This window comes from Pleurodeles waltl, chromosome 9, assembly GCF_031143425.1.
Source record: "Pleurodeles waltl isolate 20211129_DDA chromosome 9, aPleWal1.hap1.20221129, whole genome shotgun sequence".
NCBI lineage: Eukaryota > Metazoa > Chordata > Amphibia > Caudata > Salamandridae > Pleurodeles > Pleurodeles waltl.
This window is the reverse complement of record NC_090448.1, coordinates 477,414,738-477,436,008: the sequence shown is the minus strand read 5'-3', so window position 1 is coordinate 477,436,008 and position 21,271 is coordinate 477,414,738. Positions and strand designations below refer to the sequence as shown.

The following is a 21,271-nucleotide window of genomic DNA, read 5'->3' as shown; positions in this document are numbered from 1 at the left end:
AGGGGAATTCGACAGTCATGAGTGCATAGTATTAGATAACTGAGTGCACTGTTGAAGTTTTGCTCTTCATCGGTCCCAGTTGATTCAGCTGGGTTATAGAATTAGAAGTATTATCAAAAGTTAAGCCTAGAACTAAAGCACTGGGAACTTTTCCAACACGGAATAGCACAACAGCCCAGCAAGTCAGTGGCAGTTTAATAAAAGAAAAATGCTCTGTGCACTAAAGATTGAATTGTAACACTTTTGAGATTCTGTGCCTTCCAACATCATCTCAAGTGAAATTTGTCAATGTTTACGCCCATCAGTAATGCTCCACGCCTCAAGCGCACCCAGAAACATGCATTCCGGGAGATGTAGACCTGGTTCACCTTCGTACCTGAAAACGATGATTCGGAAAATAAAAGCCAAGAATTGGAGCATGACATCCTTGGTGACATGCTTTCATCCCAAAACCTTAAATGAAGTATGTGATATTGCACCCTTGCAGAGTACTTGGCCATACATGCATTATTGTATCACTCCGCAGCAACATCTATTCATATGACACATGTATTTTAATATTCCAAAAGTTCCCATGTACATGAAGGATGAACTGTTGAAAAGGACCTCAGATTCCAACAATAAACCATGAATGGATTAACTAGCTAGTCACACGTGACCCTGGAATACGTGAGCTCTGCTATTACTGCTGTCCACAGCACCTACCCATGTGAATAATTTGTTACTGCACCGCTTCACAGTGGCATCTACCCTGGTGAAAAATATTGTATTGAACTTCCCTTCTCTTTCATTACTTCCACGTCAGTCTTGCTCACCCCAGTATTTACTCAATGGGCTTTAGCCTCCCTGACAGAAACTCAAAAGTCAAATGTTAGCAAACTACCTTCCCATTCTTCCAATATGGCTGACTTCCCCTTCATTATATAAAAAGGAAGTTAACCCCATTCACATCCTGTTTTTTTTAGTGTGTGTGAAACTTTGAGGCAAGTGTTTCTTTAAACAAGTTTGCAGTCAAGTGTCTTACGGCAGAATTCTGGCTTTAGCAGACTCATTATGCCCACCTGGTTTGAGGTCTAGCATTAGCAGACCCTGCACTTTGCCTTGAAGGTATTTTAATGTTTATCTTTGGCAGGGCCAGTCAAGAGATGGTTTTCAGCCGCTTCATTGCTTAGGTACATGTCATGCTTTCCCGTTACCTGCTCTGAGGTCCTGTTTAGGGGACCGGGAGTGAGTGGGTGGGGGGGGGGTGGAGTCTATTCTACCTCTTGAGGCTGGGAACAGGCTCCAAGTGTTTCTGCCTCCCCATAAGCGCTGACAGACTGCTGCAGTGAAGCGCTCTGCACGAAAGAGCACATTTGGGCAGTTCCAGTATAGGAGGAGGGTGCTTGATTGGAGATTGCTGTTTGATATGTGCTAGCACTCGAAAGGAACTTTGATTTATCGTGTGTCAGTGGGTATGCTATTGTATGGCCTCTGACGCCTCAGCAAGAGATCTTGGTTGTGTGTTGGTGTGGTTGCTAGGAGATTATGACACTTCTGTTATCATCATGAGGAATCTCCTAACAACAATAAAAGTGGGAAGTTCCTGCTTCCAGTGGCTGGTTTCACTGCTCAGTATAGAGACTGGAGGCAAAGCTACCAAGAAGACCCACAATGTGAAGGAACTTGGGGCGAAAGAAACAGTTCCTTCTTTGGCTGTGATACAGCAAATGATCCAAGCAGCAGCAGCTGCTGCTTTTCAAGAAAGGGAGGCAACGTCTCCTAAGAGGCCTGTTTGGAGACTTTGGCCCCTGCTGAATCTGATCCAGAGGAGGATGAAAGAAAAAGGGAGATATGTGAAAGGACAAGAATTAGAATTGAAAGAGGTCCTGCAATATATTATGAACAATATCGAGTTTCCAGGCTTGGTTGCACAGGAGGAGAGTGAAGATATTTTCTTCCAATATCAAAGAAAAGAGCCTGAATCCTTGCCACTCCATTCTTCAGTTAAGAAAGTTATAGAGAACGAACAGAAAGAGGATGAGAAGCATACCTTTCCTATATTTTTAGCAAAGAGGTAACCACTGCAGGAGTTTGCTGAAAAGTTTCTGGCATCCATCACGGTGGAGTCTTTGATGGCAGGGTTGGCGTCCTTTGGGACTATCATTTCTGAGGATGCGGCTCCAGCAAATTTGTAAATAAGAGGGTGGATGTGGCTGTAAAACCTCTCTTTGTCACATCTAATTTTGCTATTAGGCAGCATATTCATCCTATGTTGTTCAGTCACTGATGAAAGATCTTCAGTCTCTTGAGGAGTTGATGGATGAAGGGGAGGACAATACTCCTACACCAGCCATGATGGAACAGCAGGTTAGACTGTTGTCAAACATTTCTTTTGATTCACTGTGAGCGGCTGCATTCACAGAAGGTTCATCCAGAGTGGACAGACACTAATTTTGGTTAAGATCTTGGAAAGCAGATGCTGCACAAAAAGCATTATTGATGAAAATTCCCTTTTCTGGTGTTAAGCTCTTTTGCCCCCCTTTGGAGGAAATAATTAAGAAATCAGCTGAGGACCACAAGCTGATGGTCCCAGAGAAGGTGGAGAGAGAGATTTTTTTAGTCATAAGAGGGCATTTGGGGCAGCCAGACACCGTAAACTCAACCAGCCCTTTCGGGGTAGGGAGTGTAACAGAAGTACCCTTTCCACCAATAAACCCTGGTTTCAGGCTGGAGCCGCATCCTCTCAGACCTCCACAAAACCTTGACTACATTATTGGTATACACACCCATGTTGGAGGATGACTTTCTCTGTTGTCCAATGTATGGGAAAGGGCAGTGTCGGATCAGTGGTTCTAAAAGTGGGGAAGGCAGGTTTCTGTATTGGTTTGTGACGTCCCCGCCCCATGACAGATCAACTCAGAGAAACTTTCCATGCACAACAAGATTCTTGGCACACTTTAATGGAAAATTTTGTGAAGATTTGTCAAACGGTTCCAAAGATATAGCCAAGTTAAAAAACACTTTTTCAATGGAAATTAGGTCCTCACTACAACAACCTGCTGGCGACCGCCAGCAGGATATATATTACATGACATTATGTTGCTTCTATTTGCAATCGCAAAAATAACAAGTTACCCATTTAACTGGTGCTAAATTTATTGTCCTTTGAAGTATGAAAGGCTTAGTATGCCCCGGGCTCATGTGTGAGTATTTTAACTAATCTAGGTTTTTCTTTGCATTCTTGGACTTGTAATCCCGATTTTATAGTCTCAGAACGTAAATAAAAGAACAAAACCTGGATTTACTGAAACTCTCTTGGATGGGATTTGGAAGCTTAAGGGTTCTGCGGGCCTGGTCAAGTTAAACTCTTGCCTTGTAGATCACTACATGTTTCAGCAGTGAGCGTTCAACCAACCGAACCCTTTTAATATAGTTTCACAGTTGTGTAAAACACTTCATTTCTAGTACTTTCTAAAGCTATGTCCTTTAAAACATATACACCTAAAACTGTTACAGGAAACTCCTGTCCAAATATTTTGGGTTTCAGCTGTCCACCTTGATTCAGGTATAAGAGCAGTCTTGCTTTTCAAGCAGCGTTGGCCCAAACATTAATTTGGACCATAAGAACATACGTAAAGCACATCAATGCACCACTTTCATATTGAGAAACAGTACCTCTCATGCCCTGACGGACTGGAGTGAAGCTCTCAGCAGAAGAACCTCTGTGAAGTACATCACAGGCTGCTGTTGGAATTTTAGTGCCCCTCCTAAATGTTGTATTTTCTTGCCAAGTGGGAAAGGTCATACTGAGAGGAGGAAAATGCAGTTTTGTCTTTATTTGGAAAGGCACAAGTGTTGGATTGTTTTCTGAACTGTTCCTGCGTATTTCTGAATTACACGGAGCTGCACAATCGATTTAACTCCAGGGTGAAGAATTGTTTTTTTCCGGTCATAACCACTCTTCTTGCAAAAAATTGTTTGCCACAACGCGCTGCGTTCTTTCCTTGACTCGGTGGTGTAGAACGACCAGAGCGTATACTTACTGCATTATACTGCCTTTCTGCAACAAAATACGTCGAAAATATCTCTCGTCTTATAGCGTTTTCAAAACCCTATTGTGAGAAATCCACAAAAGACTTCCTAGTGTCCGGGTGTCAAAAGAGACCCCACCTACTTCTGTTAGTAGCTCATCCGGTACACTTTGCATTTTGGGAATTGTTGCCCTGCTTCATAACTGCCTAAAGAAGACTACAAGTTCTATAATGCAGAGCAAGCTTCTAGCCTGGAAGACGCATTTTCATATAGAGCTTGCAGTTTGAGGCCTGACTAACATGCCATGGCTCCTGTCCTGGTCTTTGAGTCAACAGCGAGTTGCATTTTGAGAAATGCAGTTTTGTTTTGCACATTGTAAGAATGGGCTCAGAAAATATCGTAAAGCGCTGTTGTCACAAATGCGTGACTGACCGCTAGTGGTTTTATGAACGTATCAGATTTGCTGATGTTAAATGCACGCCTGACTGAATTCATGCTAATGTTATTGGTACCGTTTCCACATAAACATGACGCATTTTTGTAAGTAAAACGGGCTTCTTTCGATATGTCTCTCTCTTCTGGCCCCGAACGTGCTTTACGTGAAACATTTAAAAATCGGCTGAATGGTAAATTCATTAAACGCCGCTAGGTTATCTGTAGCGACGCAGTCGCTGTGTCGTGACCATCGTTACATTGACTCTGGAACTAGAAGGCGAAAGCAGGGGAGCTAAAAAAAATATATCAGGATTGGCTGAATATGTCACACATGACGCGAGGCCGCCCAGCTATGATAATTTGCTGCCTGTCTAGACATAATTCTGTTAGCAGTGCTTTAAATGGGCAAGTACTGCCCGGTACTGAGTACCGCCACTTTTTTTATTTTGAGAGGGATAATACTTGCACTTCTTGGGAAAAACGTAATACTTTTAATTAGAGAGTACCGGCACTTCTCAGAAACAAGCAGATACTATAGAGTAGAGCACCTGCACTGTTATTTTTCCATTTCAAGCACTGTCTGTTAGTGATTAGGGATTTTTAGGGCCAGATGCACCCAAATGACTAATTTGCTTAACAAATTTGTAACAGCTTGTTTTTTGTTTACTAGTTAATACGGCAGTGCTTTCGGTTCTTTAGTGATGTAAATAACAGGTGTTATTAAATAATGGGGGCTGATTTGTATTTACCTTGGAGGGACTACATTTAAATCGAGCTGTAGTTAATTAATTGAATAGTTCAGTACGTATTCAGGAACCATAGCTGTTACGCAACTTACCGGAGACTTGAGGGTGGCAGGTAGCCACAGGGGTACCAGCTCGCTCCATGTCACCAAGATACGATACTTCGATCTGTCTGTCTCGTTTAACAGATCATTGTGCTCACACGTGTTAATCGAAATGCTCATTTAAGCAAGATCAAGACTACAAATCCCAGAATTCTATGGTTTGTTCAATGAAGTACGGAGACTAGAAACATGATTTCCCTGTGATATGGTTGGTGGTGGGATGGACAATCAACTCAACGCAACCGTACTCTTTGCAATGTAAGGCTGTTGCGTGGCACATAACCGGATGTCTTTGAAGCATGGTGACAGAACGGTGCTGGAAAAGATACGTGCCACTTAGACTGCTCTGTCAAAGAGTGACATCATCAGGTTCAAACCAGTACCAATGTATGTGCAGGGCCCCTGCAATTATAGGAAAGGGGAGACCAAAATATGCAACAAGAACAGTAACGATATACGGTGTAATGCGGCACATTTTGTGATATTGTTATTTGACATTTTGACACAGATTAAACACTGCTTGGGTAAGGTTTTCTCCTCATTAGTTCCAGTTTAACACCCACTATAGAAATAAGCAACTGAAAGGGGAAAAGTCAACCTTTGCAAAAGACCTTCTACTGCGCTGCAACACCTGTCCCTGATTTTTTAGTAACCCTAGATCCGTTTGAAATAGGGACAATTTTTTGTTAAAGTAAACAAATTGTACAGTAGAGGAAACATTGTGGGTCAAATCCACAATTATGTGGAAAACGCAGCAGCCGGAGAATCACATTATTCCAGTGGCCCAGCAGGGAGGAACCACATTCGAAACTGTGCCTCTGTATGTCAAGACCAGAAATAACAAAGGTGTTCAAGAATCCAAACTTTGATTTTAGATAAAAATGGTATAAGTCTGCTTTAACACTGGTGGAAGATAAATATCATTTCATCTCAGACCAAGCACAAATGGCTTTCAAACTTGCACTCAATCTAGGACAGATGTGGGCTCTGATATGGTCAAACTCTTGCCTTCATGTTATTGGTTAGCCTATAACATTACATGTGTTGCAAATGCAGTATTTTTGGACAATTATTCGGATGGAGATAGGAATACTCTGAAGCAAGTACACAGGAAACAAGCATTTGCAATACAATAGGTCTTGCATTTTCTTGAGTTAGAGCTATTGGCATTGTAAATTCTGAACTGGACTTTTCTTACCACATAAATTGGTCAACCCTGCCTCATAAGTTTGTCTTTTCCTGACATATAATTCCAGTGGCCCAGCATTTAACTAAAGCACTTCCATGTACCTTCTTCCTCTATCTTAAAATATATACAATTATCATATAAAACGTTATCACAAATAAACTTTTTGCATTAAAGTGTAATGTTCAAAACACCATGCCAAAAATATAATTTGGGATAATTGGGGGGTAAAAGGAAGGAGGGAGTTAGGAGTAAAGATGGAGAGGGCATGTGGCTTAGTAACGGTGTCATGGGCCCTGGAGTAAGAAAGGAAAATGGTTGACTTCAATTTTGGTAGGAACATACAACAGTAATTAGAGTTGAGTGAAGTCCATAGGTCTCTGGGCCCGGTGCCACTGCACTTGTTGCTACTTTGATAACTAGGCCTCAGGAGAGAAAGTGGATGAGCAGAAAAAGAGAAGTGAAAGGAATACAACAGATAAATAGAAGAAAGAGAAGGGGCTGCAAAGAAATAAAGGAAAGAAGGGAAAGAAAGCGAGAAAATGAAAACACTATTTAAGAGAAGAAATAGAGCAAATGTGTGAGACAAAAGCAAAAAGGGAAGGAAGCTAGCGAACAACAGAAAAAGAGGAAAAAATAATGAAAGAAGTGAGAAAAAAAAAAAGAAAAATGAACATTAGAAGAAAAAAGGAAGCTGGTGAGAGGAACAAGCAGCAAAAGAACCAGGGCATGTATGTACTGACGGATTTTCCACAGGCACAGAATGGGAAAACCACTTTGACACTTCAGGTCCCAACAGTCGTACAGACAGGAAAAAGAGGGATTTATAGTAAAGCATGAATTGACAGATAAAGGTAAGAAAAACACCAGAGAAAGGATGGAAGATCTAAAAAAAAGTAAAAGGCCGCATACCGAGTCAAAGGAAAGAGCAAATAAAAAAGACAAAGAAAGAATGAAGGGAAGAGAAAAAATAGGGAAAGAATGAACTCCTGATGAAGAAAAGAAGAGGAATGAAACAAGGAAAGAAATAACCAAGTTTTTGCAAGTTTGAAAGAGGAGGTAACAAGAGGGAGAGGTGAAGAAACAAAGGGAGAAAAGTAGAAGTAAACATTTGAAAGAAAGAGTGAAATTGTTAACAAGTGGATTTTAAGAGCTGGAAAGAGAAAGTGGGGGAGAAAGAAAGCATTGAGAGTAAACAGAGTAAAGGAAAGAATGGAGTGAGATAGGTGAAACAGACCCTCTGAAATAAAGATTTCAGCTAATAATAGATTTAATTGGCTCTCCAAGAGAAGTCAGAGTGTGGAACAGCAGGGGGAACTGCAGAACAGCAGGAGGTGCATTAGCAGAGTTGTGTGTGAACCCCAATCCAGCAATATTGAAGCACTTCAGATCAGGATTGGGGGTATGGACAGAGCTGTGTCCTGGCCTAGTGCTGGAATAACAGAAAGGCAGCGGGTGAGGGATGAGAAACAGAGTGTCGTGAATTCCTGGTATTGGAATAATGCGTTGCGGGTTAGGGCTGAGGTGCCCTGACAGAGTTGTATGTGGTCTGCAGCACTGGAATAGTAAAGGGCACATAAGGTCAGAAGTTAGGTATGTTAATGAGGGTATGTGTGGAACAAGTATTATCGTGCCAGAGTTACTGAGTGTTAACCTGGAGGTGCTCTGGTGAAGCTGTGAGTGGGGCCAAGTATGGGAGTTCCATTGCCTATGAACCAGAAAAGCAAGGAGTCCTGAAGGGCGTGTGAGTGAGCTTTAGTACTAAAAAGAAATGTGCACTGAATGTTAGAATTGATGGAGTCTGGTGGAGCTGTGGTAGTTCCCATCAACAGAGGCTTTGGATGTTAGACTTGAGGTGCACTGGCTGAGCTGTGTTTTTTTCTTTTGGAACCAGTAGTGGCTTGGCTGTGGGACTGAATATTAGAATTGAACTGCTGTAATGGAGCTGCATGTGAGCAGGGTCCCAGTACAGAAAAGGAGGTGACCTTACCGGGGTAGAACTGTGTGAGGTTCTGGCACTGGCACGGCTGAGGGGCTTGGAGTGTGTGAACCGAGGTGCACTGATGGAGCTGTGCTCGAGGTCCCAGTACTGGAACAGAAGTGTGTGCTGATTATGAGAACTGAGGCACTCTGTCAGAGTGTGTTCTAGGGTTCTGGCACGGCTGAGGGGCTTGAAGTGTGTGAAATGAGGTTCACTGATGGAGCTGCACCCAAGGTCCCAGTACTGGAACATTAGAGTGTACTGACTGCAGGAACTGAGATGCTCTGGCAGACAGCATGTGTGGGGATCCTGGCACAGCTGAGGGCTTGGAGTGTGTAAACTGCGGTGCACTGATGGAGCTGCACCTTGGGTCCCAGTACTGGAGCAGCAGAGTGTACTGTGTGGGTTTCCTGGCACTGACACAGTTGAGGACCTGGAGTGTGTGAACTGAGGTGCACTGATAGAGCTGTGCCCAAGGTCCCAGTACTGGAGCAGCAAAGTGTACTGGCTGCATGAGCTGAGGTTCCCTGGCAGACAACATGTGTGGGGTTCCTGGCACTGGCACGGCTGAGGCCTCGGAGTGTGTGAACCGCGGTGCACTGATGGAGCTGCACCGGAGGTCCCAGTACTGGAGCAGCAGAGTGTACTGACTGCAAGAACTGATGTTCTGTGGCAGACAGCGTGTGTGGGGTTCCTGGCACTGGTACAGCTGAGGACTTGGAGTGTGTGAACTGAGATGCATTGATGGAGCTGTGAGTGGGATCCAAGTATGGAACAGAAGTGGGATTGTGGAGCCCTAGAAGAGCTGGGTGCCTAGGCTATAAGCAAGTACAAGTGATCCTCCGTCCTTGCTCTCAGCACACAGGGAGGCACACTTGGTAAATAAAATCCAAGCCAAGGACGGGCAGGAGCTAGGCAGCTGAGAGAAGGTGCAGAGAACCCACAAAGACCAAATGTGACCAAGATAACAGTCTGATTTATAGTCTTCTTTACAGCTAAGCTCAGAGGAAAAATGCTCTGAAAATGAAAAGGGAGGCTTCTCGGACAGGACCAGGAAACAAAGTAAAAAAAAAGTCCACAACAGACCAGATCAACAGGATGAAAGCATAATTATACAGTACTTTGTCCGTGCTCCCACACAGAAGAAGGAGGGACAATGAGGTATAACTGACCACTGGCAAGCAAGGTTTTTTTAATGACACTGAAACTAATGAATGAAATAGCTGGAACCCCACAGAAGAAGTATACTCAAAAGTATACAAGAGGTTGCACGCTTACACTCGACCTAAGAAACAGAATGAATCAGTTGTAAATAACAGCTGCTCTTGAATTATCATGGTCCACTGGAACTAGTAAAATATATTAAATAAGTGTGTTGCACTTTGGGAAAGTGGCCCCTTCTTGCAGTAGCCCCCCACTTTTTGCCTGGCTTCTGAATGCAATTTGGATTGGAGTGCACTAGGTACCTGATAACCAGGCCCCGTGTCCTAAAATGAATAAAAATATTGTCAACACCTTTAGCTGACACTATAAGTCCCTAGTAAAGGGTACTTTGGTACCCAGGGCATGGGGTACTAAGGGTAGGCCCCTGGGGCAGCAGCACAATTTGTACCACCATCAGGAACCATGCATCCAAGTGCACTCAGCACTGCCATTGCAGGCTGAGAGTCCTGGTTCTACCTTAAAATGCAAAACTGACACTGCACACAGCCTGCGTGACCTGTTCACTACAAACTGCATGCAAAAGAGGTATGTCACCCCTCTGGCAGGCCTTTCAGTCCTAAGGTTGGGTGTACTATGCTGCATGTGTGGGCATATATGCATTAGCAATATGCCCCTACTGTGTCTTTACCAAACCTGGGACATAGTGAACAGAGCATCAATTTTACATGCAGGTGCTGGACTCTGGTCAGTACTAGCTTCACGGCTACATGATGGCCAGGCTTCACCCTGGGTTGTTTGGTATCAAACAACGCAGAAAGATACATCCAAACTGGTACCAGCATTTTGGCAGGGGCAACGATGGGAAAATGCACAAAGGACAGGAGGAGTGGCCAACCCATAAGGTGTTGCATGCGCAGTTTCATTTTCATATCCCTCCATTTTGCATGGTAGCAAATTGCCTATCAGGATAGGGAAGTGACCTCTGCCCACAGGAAGTGATCACATAGTGGGTGTAGCCACCCTAAGGTAGATGACCCATTGGTCACTAGTAGGGACTCCCCTAAATGCCCACTAAATGCATTATTTAGTAGATACCCCTAAACCTGCAGATCAGATTCCAAAGACACAAGAAGACCAGCAACAAAGAAGACCCAAGGCTCGAGAACTGCACTCTTGCAGCACAAAGAAAAAGGCACCAAGCCCTGCCTGCTGGACCCAGGGCTCGACAATCACCACTGACGTGTTGTTTGGACCTTAGATGGACTGTAGAAATCCTCAGAGCACCTCCACACTTCTGAAAATTGCCAAAGATCTCCCTCCAGAGTGAAAGCATCACTCTTTTGCAACAAAGACCCAAAGACTAGTGAAGTCCTGTTCACTGACTGGCTGCTGACCAAGGAACCGGATGACAAAGCCAGACCAAATTTTGCCCGACAGACCCAGAGGACAAACCCTGCACCAGTGCCAAGTTTGGTGGCACTGCAAGTTCCAGTGGCTGAATCATGCAATACCCTGTGGTACTGGTCTCTCAACATCGCACACAAAGAAGAAAAGTGCACTTCGGACTCAAAAAGGACAAGGAGGAAGCCCCAGTCGAGGGACTTTCAACACCACCAGAACCACCCACCAAAGTGGCCATGCTGACCTGCAAGTGACCGTCAAAGTGACCTACCGCCCACTTTCAAAGGCACCTTTGCGCACTGCTCCTCGCTCATCTCTCTGCGCTACACCCAGCCTCCCTTCTCATTCTTTACCTATCACTCCAGCTCACACACACAGCCAAACATGCTTACACACACACACACAGACACACACACACATTCTTCCTCTGATACCCTTCCACTAGAACACACACTATGAAATGTAAAATAATTTGATTTTAGCTTACCTGAGCTGCCAGTGAAGGTCCTGTTCCGACTCCTGAAGCTCAGTTTTTAATATACTGAAAGTGAATAATAATTTATTATTCCCTAGTATTTAAAAAAAAAATCGGTATAAAAGAAGGAGAGTGGAGCCGCAGTGCCGTAAGGGAGAACTGCTCCTGTGTTCTTGTCACTAATGTGACCTCTGGCCACCTCTAAATTACGTTCGTACCATAAGAAAACACATTTTAAAACTGCTCTTTGTTCGCTAAGGGCTCCAAAAATACAGAGACCCTATTATAATGAGTCTAAGAAGCAACATGCCACACACATCACACAGCTTGGTCTTTGAAGTTTATGGACCGCGAAGAACGCTTACCATGGTCCTCTAACTGTTTGATTTTAAATTTAAAGTCGTAATCTACAAGGAAACAGTGACTCACAGTTGCACGGGGATTATTCATAGCCAAACGACAGTTTTATAATTCAAGCCAACTGCTGTAAAAGTACTTGATTATTCACGGCGATTTTATTTAAAGAATATATAGCCTGGATGCATCAGAGTATTTTTGTATTTAGCGGGAGACACACGTGGTATACATTTTTTGCTATGGGATTTATTTATGTTATTTCCGAGTTTTGTAATTATCTTAAAGTAACTGTGCAAAAAAAAAAAAAAACATAGCTCCATTTTTGGATTTACTACTCACCCGAGGAAGCCTTCATTCAAGATGAGCCATGGTGTGTACCCTGATTTTATAGAAGAAATTAATACTTGTTGATTTCTGAACCAAAATAAAAAATATTTTTTCGGGGTTGGTGGTTTGGGAAGTGCATTATGGATAATATATAGGAGACTGGTATTGCTTGTATGGAGAAACCTAACTCCTTCTTTCGGGCACACTTCCTGAGACCTGAAGTCTGTGAAAGCTATATCTTTGAGGTTGAAAAACGAAGCACTTGAGGAGAAGTTTGAGAAGACTGGAGCACTGGAGAGGTTTTGTGAACTTTGTTGCCAAGAAGGAGTCTGCATTATCCCAATTTTTTTTGCAAGATAGATGACTTCACTTGACACCGAAAGATTTTAGGAAACCCTAAACAAAAAAGCTGAGGAAGCCAAAGCTCCACAATCCCAATTGCAAACAGTGGCGCTGCTACTGGAACCCTAAAAAGAAACTGGTTAGACTTGGCAAGATTTCCCTTCAGGAAGTCACGACTGTTGCTGATGTGGAGGATGCCAACTTTCTAGGAGACAAAATGCGCCACAATTACAATTGAATAGCTGTCCATCAATAACATTTATTTGCCATTATTAAAGTCCATAAAAAAGAATAAAAAGGGTTTTTGCCCTTGGGAGGACCAGAAACGCATTTGAGAGCAGGTCTAGTGACCAGGGTACAGAAATTAAACCTCCAAGAGATTCAAGAGACACCCGAAGAAAGGATTCCATTTTGGCATGTTCCATTGTTCTATAGTGAGTCATGCTAGTCAGTGGGTACGAATGTCTACACAACCTGTCCAACAGTGCTTACAAATCAGTTGTCGCTGATTGATATTGTAGAAATCTCACCAAAATATTCAAAACTAGGGAGTGCTGTACTTTGGAATTTAGAGAAACACCCAAGAAAGATATGTTGCGTAACAGCCAAAAATAACTCATATGACTGTACCACAACACCTGAATGCTGCCCAACTGATGTTTTTATCATACCTGTTAAAGAACAAAATTACTAATTAATATGAGCAGTGTCTTGCCGAAAATAATACGGGGAGCAAGTTCTCCTGTATCATATTTTTGTTGCTGCAGCAGAGGTTAATTTATGACAATTGTGTACCCCTGGCTGAAAAAAATGACATATTTTTTCGATACAAATCAATTCAATTTGTTCCTTTTTGATGTGCCAGACTAGAGAATTTGTACTCTGAATAATATGCCCTGGATAAGGGAATAGAGACGAAAGTGATTTAACGAAGATGTTTGGATGTGGAAAACTGGATGTGTTTGGTACAAAGTTCATTTCATGTTTGTTCTATGCTTTGAACGTGTTTGCAGTCTGTGTACAGAGTGCAGTCTGTGTTGGGGATCAGCCAACCTCTTCCTGAAACATAACATTTCACCCGGTCGATCTAGTCTGAACACAAAACGTACAAAATTGTCCCTGCCATTATTTGAAGAATAGGAATATGTCTTTTCATAACCAGGGGCGTAGCTTCCATTGATGCAGCAGGTGCAGTGGCACCAGGGCACATAATTCCAAGTGTCCCACTAAACCCTGGTTATTGCTGTATTTTGTAATTTAAAAAGCGCCTTGAAGTTCATTCCCTTTCTTTTACCAGGGCCCATGACACCATGGCTACTCTACTGTTAATAGTACTGGGTAACAGTGCTAGAATTCGGGGTTCCTAGGCGTCAATGTGCTCATATAAAGCGCTCCAATACCTTCGGGTCGAGTTCGCGCTATATAAAACTGCCAAAAATAAATGTGCATATTTGGAAATAGAAAGAATAACAAGCTACATTTTGATTGCATACTAAATTAATTGTTTTTCTTAGGAGCACTCTATTGGTAAGGTGTACGAATTGCATTATGTAATCAACAGGGTCATAACAAATCCTAAAAATAATTCCTCTAAATTTACGTGTAGGGTTACCACGTACAGAAAGTCACTAGTTATTTACGTTCACAATCACTGCTAGTTGGAACAAACTTCTAGGCCACTACCCAAGTGCTGGCCATAAAGCACCTAGAATGGGAGTAAGAGGGAAAGTGGTGCTGCCCTTCTAACAGGCCTATCTGAGTCACTTGTGTCCCAGAAGGAAGTACTACTTGCAGCCACACATCCCACAGAAAGCAATAGATCTAAGATGTCATCAACATCCCATGTTTGCACCTTTCTGGTTGCTCTTTCTAGATTGTATCGCATGTAAACATTGCTGTGCCATTTACAATGCAGTGATGTCGATGAGCTGCCTAACTTTCAAAGAACACTCATTTACCAGCAGGGTACACCCCTCACACGACATGCCTATGAGGACCGGAAATCCAGGAGTGCAAAAGAAGAAAACCCAGAAATGGGACTTCTCTGCGTATGTTGCCTGGTTCTAAACTGACAGCCTAATCCAAATTGACTTGCACCACCCCTTTTCCAATTTAGAAAATAAGTCCTTAGTAGACATTTGAGCCTGCCGTCCTACGGCTCTCTGTCCATCTTAAGGAAAACTGCTCCAAGACACCAACGTTTCTTACCTATAACATAAGGGAGTCAACCCTACTCGTCTGAGATCTTCAAATACTGCCGCCTTCCTCTTCTGGCAAAGAATGAGTGAAAGAAACACAGCTGAATAGGGACACCGATCGGAAGGGTCTGACTTGCAAATGATGTGCCGAAAGCTTTTCTCAGAAACCGACTGCCGGTGCTACTAAATGTCAGCATACGGAATAGAAAGGTTGCATGGCCTGATTCCACCTTTTGCTTCTTTATTCCACTACCAAACACGCCCTGTCCCTTTATCTCACTCTTGCAGGTTCATGTTTTCTCTGTTTTTTCCTATCTTTTTATTGCTCCTTTTTCCCCAGCTGTGCTTTTTCTCCCTCTCTCGCTCTGGATCAACGTCTGAGAAGAAAAAAATAAGAGTCGGTCCCTAAAAATGAGTTCCGTGGCCCCCACCGGCAACCACAGGCTCAAATTATACACTGTGCAAGTCAGAAGTTGATGTCTTGTAGTTGTCCTATTATTGGACTAGGTTTCCATTTTTTGAGAGTAATATAACCACACACAGTACTATAAGAAATCTACAAAAGCTGCAGATATCTACTACTACTACTATCGAACAGGTGAACAATCATGTCGAAACGAGATTGATGCGTGGCTAATGAAGAATAAAGCCAATAAATACTTTTTTTTTTTTATAAAAAAGAAGATGAATATTCTTAATGAGTAAGTCGGGAGAAAAAGTACAATCCGAATATTTTTTTGTTTTCTTTTGAGTTTGAGTTGACTGTTCAGATCCTATTTGATCAACACTAAAAGAGCTTTCTGAAGTACTGTTGCAAGAGGTTTATGCTCTGCCCACATGTTGTTCCCTTGAATGCAGCATTTGATTGGGCAGAAGTTGTGCTGCATTTTTTGTCTTATGTGGAAGCCAATGCTCAATACAACAGGGCTTTGTTATGGTGGCAAGCCAGTGATCAAGGGTATAGAATTATGGACTGATTACGACCTTGGCTGATGGGATACTCTGTCACAAACGTGATGGATATCCCACTCGCCATTTTACAAGTTCCATAGGATAAAATGGAACTTGTAATCCAACAGAAGGGATATCCGTCACATTTGTGATGGAGTATCCCATCCGCAAAGGTCGTAATCAGGCCCTTTGTTTATTATGACCGTGAAAGGGACATGGCCCCAAAAGGCATCTTCCTAGGATTTCAGCTGCCCTAAACAAAGTGAACTTTTCTTGCCCTCCTTCTGACAGAGGGGCCACTAATGCTATCTGTAGAGACATTTTATTGCCACCCTCCTGGTGGCACACAGAAATAGTGCTGAACAGTGACTCTAGAGAGGAAAGGGAATGAATACAGAGCCTAGAGGTAAAAAAGCTTCTAGGTCACAACACATAAATACACACCAGCAGGACAGTTAGAAGCAGGGGTAGCTCCTCGACTAGGGCGGAGGAGCGTTGTCGTCCCCCCCACCAGCAGCAGCAGCTGCAAACCCTTTAATACAAAATGATCATAAACTATGTTTATTATCGGTTTGTATTAAAAGGGGCAGGGCCACAGACTGTGACGAGGATGAGGGGAGTGCACTGTGCATTCTCCTCAGAATGCATGTGTGTTTGACCCGGGCAGGAGAGAGCCAGCACAGTCTCCCAGTCTGCCTAGTGGCGCCCTGGCTGGGTACTCCCAGACAATATTGACACTGTTCTGAGCAGCCTCAGGATTAGCCGAAAGGCAGGCTGGGAGCCTGTTTCTGCACTCAAGGACAGTGGAGCGGAGCAGTGCGGCATTAAGGTAAGTTAAAAAAAATATTGTTTTGTTTTATTTCTCCCTCCCATCCCCTGCCACGCGCTGGGCCTCCCTGTCTCTCCTCTTTTCCCTCCCAGAAGCCACCACTAGTTAGAAGCACATACAAGCATGCAGACCATGTGTCCATTTTCCTAACCTGTGAATGAGAAGACTTAGTTGCACAGAGGACATGTCAAAACATATGCTTATGACACATATTTTTTTTAACAGGGGTCACAATTAAAGTGAGAAGTAATGAAAATTCAGCTGTGTGGGGTAGAAGAACGAAGGGATTTTCTTTGTAAAATGGACACAATCTTTAACACAGGTTATAAGATAATATCTGTACAGAGAGGTCAAACCTCAAATCAGCCTCATAGGTCATGCTTCAGCATGCCCCTGACCAAGGAAATCATATAAAGTTCATTAGTGATAACACCTAATTTGCACTGAATTATTTCTTGGGTCTGATAACAGTAAGTGTTATTGTTACCTTATTCAATCCCACTTATTGTAGGAGATTGGTGGTGACAGCTGCATTTCTCGTTGAAGGAGGCTGGCTCTCTACATAGTGTACAAAAATGATGTGCCCTGTGCAAAGAGTCCAAGCAACTTGTTTTACAGAGGTAAAAACTAGACCACCTAATGCTTTACTTTTTTTGGTGCCTTGGTTGAGCAGTTAGGCCAATCTTGGAGAAGTCCTTAGCATTTGTTGTACTCTCAGTCTCAATAAATGTGAACACATTTGAAATAATATTTCCATACTAATTTACAGAATACTTTAGATTTTTATAAAACTTTTAAGCCCAAGAACTTCTAAACCAGGTAAGTACTTTTTAAATTATGATTTTCCAAACCTTAGCAAAAATAGTCTTTTTGTGTGTAATTACACACCTTTGGAATCAATGGGAGAAAACTTTAAAAATGCATACAAAATCAGGCAATGTGTTTAGCAATGTCTTCTTTCATTTTTAAGTTGAGTTTGTCAAGATTTCCTGTGGACCAGCTGGGAAAGTTTGGGGGGCTCCTGGTTTTGGTGGGAGCAGCTGCTGAAAAGTCTTTGGAGCTGGTGCAGGACCACTGCGGGGGACCACTTGGAAAAGCATTGCACAGGCAGACTTCCAGGAGAGTCTGGTGGGTCCTCTTAGACTGTAGAAGTCATAAAGGGAGGGGGGGCGTTAGAGCACAGCTTGTTCTCAGGTGCAGGGCCCAGGGAGGCCAGGTGAAGAGCAGATTACTGAGCCAAGAGCTGTGCGCAAAAGTGCCATTGGAACTAGGAGGTAGGTCACTTTGAGGGTGGATTGATGGTCAGCGGGGCCACTCGGAGGAGTGGTTCTTATGCATCCTGAAGTCTCTCAACTGGAGCATGCTTCTGGTCCTCGGATAGTCCAGAATGTAGTTTTCTTCTGGGTGTCTGATGTTGGGGGCACAGTACTACTGGCTATTACACAGTTCAGCCACTAGAGGTCACAGTTCCACCAAACTTGGCCCACTTGCAGGATTTGTCCTCCAGATCTGTGGTTGAAATTTGGTCCAGCTGCTCTATCGGTTCCTTGGTCAGCGGCCGATCAGTGAACTGGACTTCACTGATCTTTGCTTCTTTGGTGCAGGGAGTGATGCCTTCACGTCCTTGGCAATTTTCAGAAGGATGGAGGTCCTCTGGGGTAGGTAGAGTCTGTCTGATATCCAGTCAACCCCTAAGTGGTAATTGTCAAGTCCTGGGTGCAGCAGGCAGAATTTGGCATCTTTTTCTTTGTGCAGCAGGTCTTCAGTTTTTGAGCCTTGGGTCTTCTTTGCTGCTGGCCTTCTTGTGTCCTTGGAATCTGATTTACAGGTCTAGGGGTGTCCATAAATACTGCATTTAGTGGGCAATTAGTGAAGTCCCTAGTAGTGACCAATGGGTCATCTACCTTAGGGTGTCTACACCCACTTTGTGACTACTTCCTGTGGGAAGAGGTCACTTCCCTATCCCAGACTGTCTATTTTCTTAACATGCAAGGTGGACGAAAAAGAAATGGAGAGGTCACCTTGTATGTAACTCCTTAGGGGTGGTGCAGACTGTCTTTTGTGCATTTTCCCGACATTGCTCCCTTCAAAAGTGGGGGTTTGCAACAGGGGTGGCCATCTGCTGCTAGCAGCAGGGATGTGGGTCAAATTTCAAGGGTGGCAAGCCCTTTGGACCTCACTGGCAGAGCAATGCTCATTCCTGGGGAAGGAGGTGTAACACCTCTGCCCAGGAAGAGATTTGTTTTCTGAACCCAGAGAGCAAAGACTCACAACGCATGGTTCCAGAATCTTGCCTGGCAGTGGCAGCCTGGTAGTGACCGGCCACCAAACATGCCAGGCTTAGTTAGCTTTTGCACAGTTCACCTCTATGGACTTACTATGTTCCAGGTTTGGCAAAGATACAGTAGGGGTATATTGCTCATGGATCTATGCCCACACATGCAATATAGTGCATCCTGTCTTAGTGCTAGAAGGCTTGCCAGAGGGGTAGATTACCTATATTGCATGCAGTGTGTAGTGGACAGGTCTCACAAGCTGTGTGCCATGTCAGTTTTAGATATTAGGATTGCATCAAGACACTCAGCCTGCAAAGCAGTGCTGGATGCACTTCGATGCATGGTCACTGAGGGTGGCACAATCTCTGCTGCTGGCCACAAGGGCCTACCCTTAGTACCCCACGCGCTGGGTATAAAAGCACCATTTACTGGGGACTTATAGGGGGAGCTAAAGGTGTTGCCAATTGTGACAATATTCTTATCCATTTTAGGGGAATAACACTGGCACTGGGGACCTGGTTTGCAGGTACTTAGTGCACTCCAGTCCAAATTGCTTTCAGAAAGCAGGCTAAAGGTGTTTGTGTGTGGTGTACTGCAACAAGGTACCATTTTTCCACACACATCTACCCTGAGTTCCACAAAAATAGCACAAAACAGGATTTCTAATGCAGGCATCCTTTGGCCCAGGCAAAGCAGCTGTTTTGTTTGGTAATATGCTTTCCCAAATGGTTGCACATCAACAAGTGTGTGGGCTGGTTTTACAGTAGATTTCCCTAATACTAAAACAAATATTTCTTGCAGCAAGCCCAAATAAACACAGTCTTCCGTACTTTGTAACACACTTACAAAGCATATCTAGAGAAGTTCAAAAATGCCCCCAAATTTCAAACATGGGCTTTTATTCTGTCCCAATCCAACCCTGGCGACTGGCCTCTGAACACAAATATCTGACAAATTACCCCAATGCACTTGTTACACCCACAACTAAGTTTCCTAACGCTGGTGCCAAGTTGTTTGTTGGAAGGGAGAGTGTCAGTGTGTGGGTACTGAGGTAGGGGGTGAGAGCGAAGTGGTAGGGCAAGGAAAGGGGCTGATAGTGTTAAAAACAACATATGTGGCACCCTGAATGATTGCAAGTACTGTGCTTTAAACTGAATCATTGGTACCAAGTTAGGAAGGTGCTGCTGCTTGCATGTCCTTAATTAAGACACTTTCTTTTGCACCTCTGACGATTGGTGTCCTGGGCTTGGACCCAGCTCACCCACGTCAAAAGCCATCCCTGGATAAGCTGCATATCAACATGAGGGCACACATTCACGCAAAGATGCCATTCACCTGAACTGCTCATGCTCTTTTTTGCACAATGGTTTTAAATGGAAGCTTTGTCGCCAATTTAGTTGACTGAAAACCCAACAACTGGTGCCATGGCTGCACCTTGGGAGAGGATAGGCCCCTTTCATATTGCATACTATTCAAATGAGCACATGTAAGCTTCTGAGGTATCTATAAGTAACTGTTCCTCACGCTTGTACACCCACAAACTTAAGAAAGTGTGTTTTTATTACCTTATAAAATGGTGCTCATGTTATTAGTTGCATGAAATGCTCAGTTAAAAGTACTGGGAGATTAGCACGTAAATGTCAAGTGGCACATAGCTCTTGCAGCATGTGCATAACCTGCTGCACCAACAGTGCTGTTTAGCAGAGTTGTGGGACCCATTTTTGTTCTAGAGTCCTTCTGAAGCTGCCGCCCTTTGTTGAAAATGACGCTTCTTCCAGCAGATAGCACTGGGGCTGGGTCCAAGCAGGAGAACCCACAATATGGGAGCAGAGAAGTGTGAGATCTCTACACCTGGCTGTGATTAACCCTTCTGAAGCAGCAATTAGGGATAGAAAAAGGGCAATATTGGCAAACAGAAACCAAAGTCCACCCCATCATTCTGACTATCTACCAAATAGGAGCACTTGGGAAGAAATTATTCAGCCATTTGCTAACAAAGTTCATTAAATTGCTAATAGTAGTCTCACATCCTTCTCAAGTCAGTGTCTGGCCCCCACACCCATACTACCAATACATTTTCACTCTCTGGGGAAGCTAGCCTCACTCTCATCTTGTGCCAAGTCACACGCAGGGACATCCAAAATGGAGCCCACTTTCCTTTCATAATTAAAAATCTGTGTCAAATTTTAAGGGTGAACCTCAGCATTTGCGAACTCTCCTTATCAATGTTTGCATTTTTTAGCCTGTATGTTTTCTCTTACTGCTATGATCATGAGGTTGCTGCTGCCTTTGATCACAGCCTTCACCTCTCCATATTTCCCTATATATGGCTTTAGCCATTCCTTTACATTGTCAGTCCTTAAACTGATCTGCTGCTCTCACTGATGAGGTGGTCTAGTGGTAGCCTTTCAGGGAATAGAATGTTATCCTGATTCTAGTGCTTATCAAACGTATCTAATAAAACCTTGTCTCTCATGCAAATAATGTT

General features: G+C 43.4%; 1 protein-coding gene across 4 annotated transcripts in view; it reads right to left on the bottom strand.

Annotated features, from left to right (window-relative positions):
* The window catches only part of INF2 (inverted formin 2), a 303,640-nt gene that overhangs the window by 182,768 nt on the left and 99,601 nt on the right, over positions 1-21,271 (bottom strand). The window contains exon 1 of one of the 4 annotated variants that reach the window (XM_069207312.1): positions 5,288-5,381. The exons of the other annotated variants lie outside the window; for them this stretch is intronic. The gene's annotated coding sequence lies outside the window, so the exon portion shown is untranslated. Of the gene's footprint in view, positions 1-5,287; positions 5,382-21,271 lie in introns of those variants that run through there. 4 annotated transcript variants of the gene reach the window in all.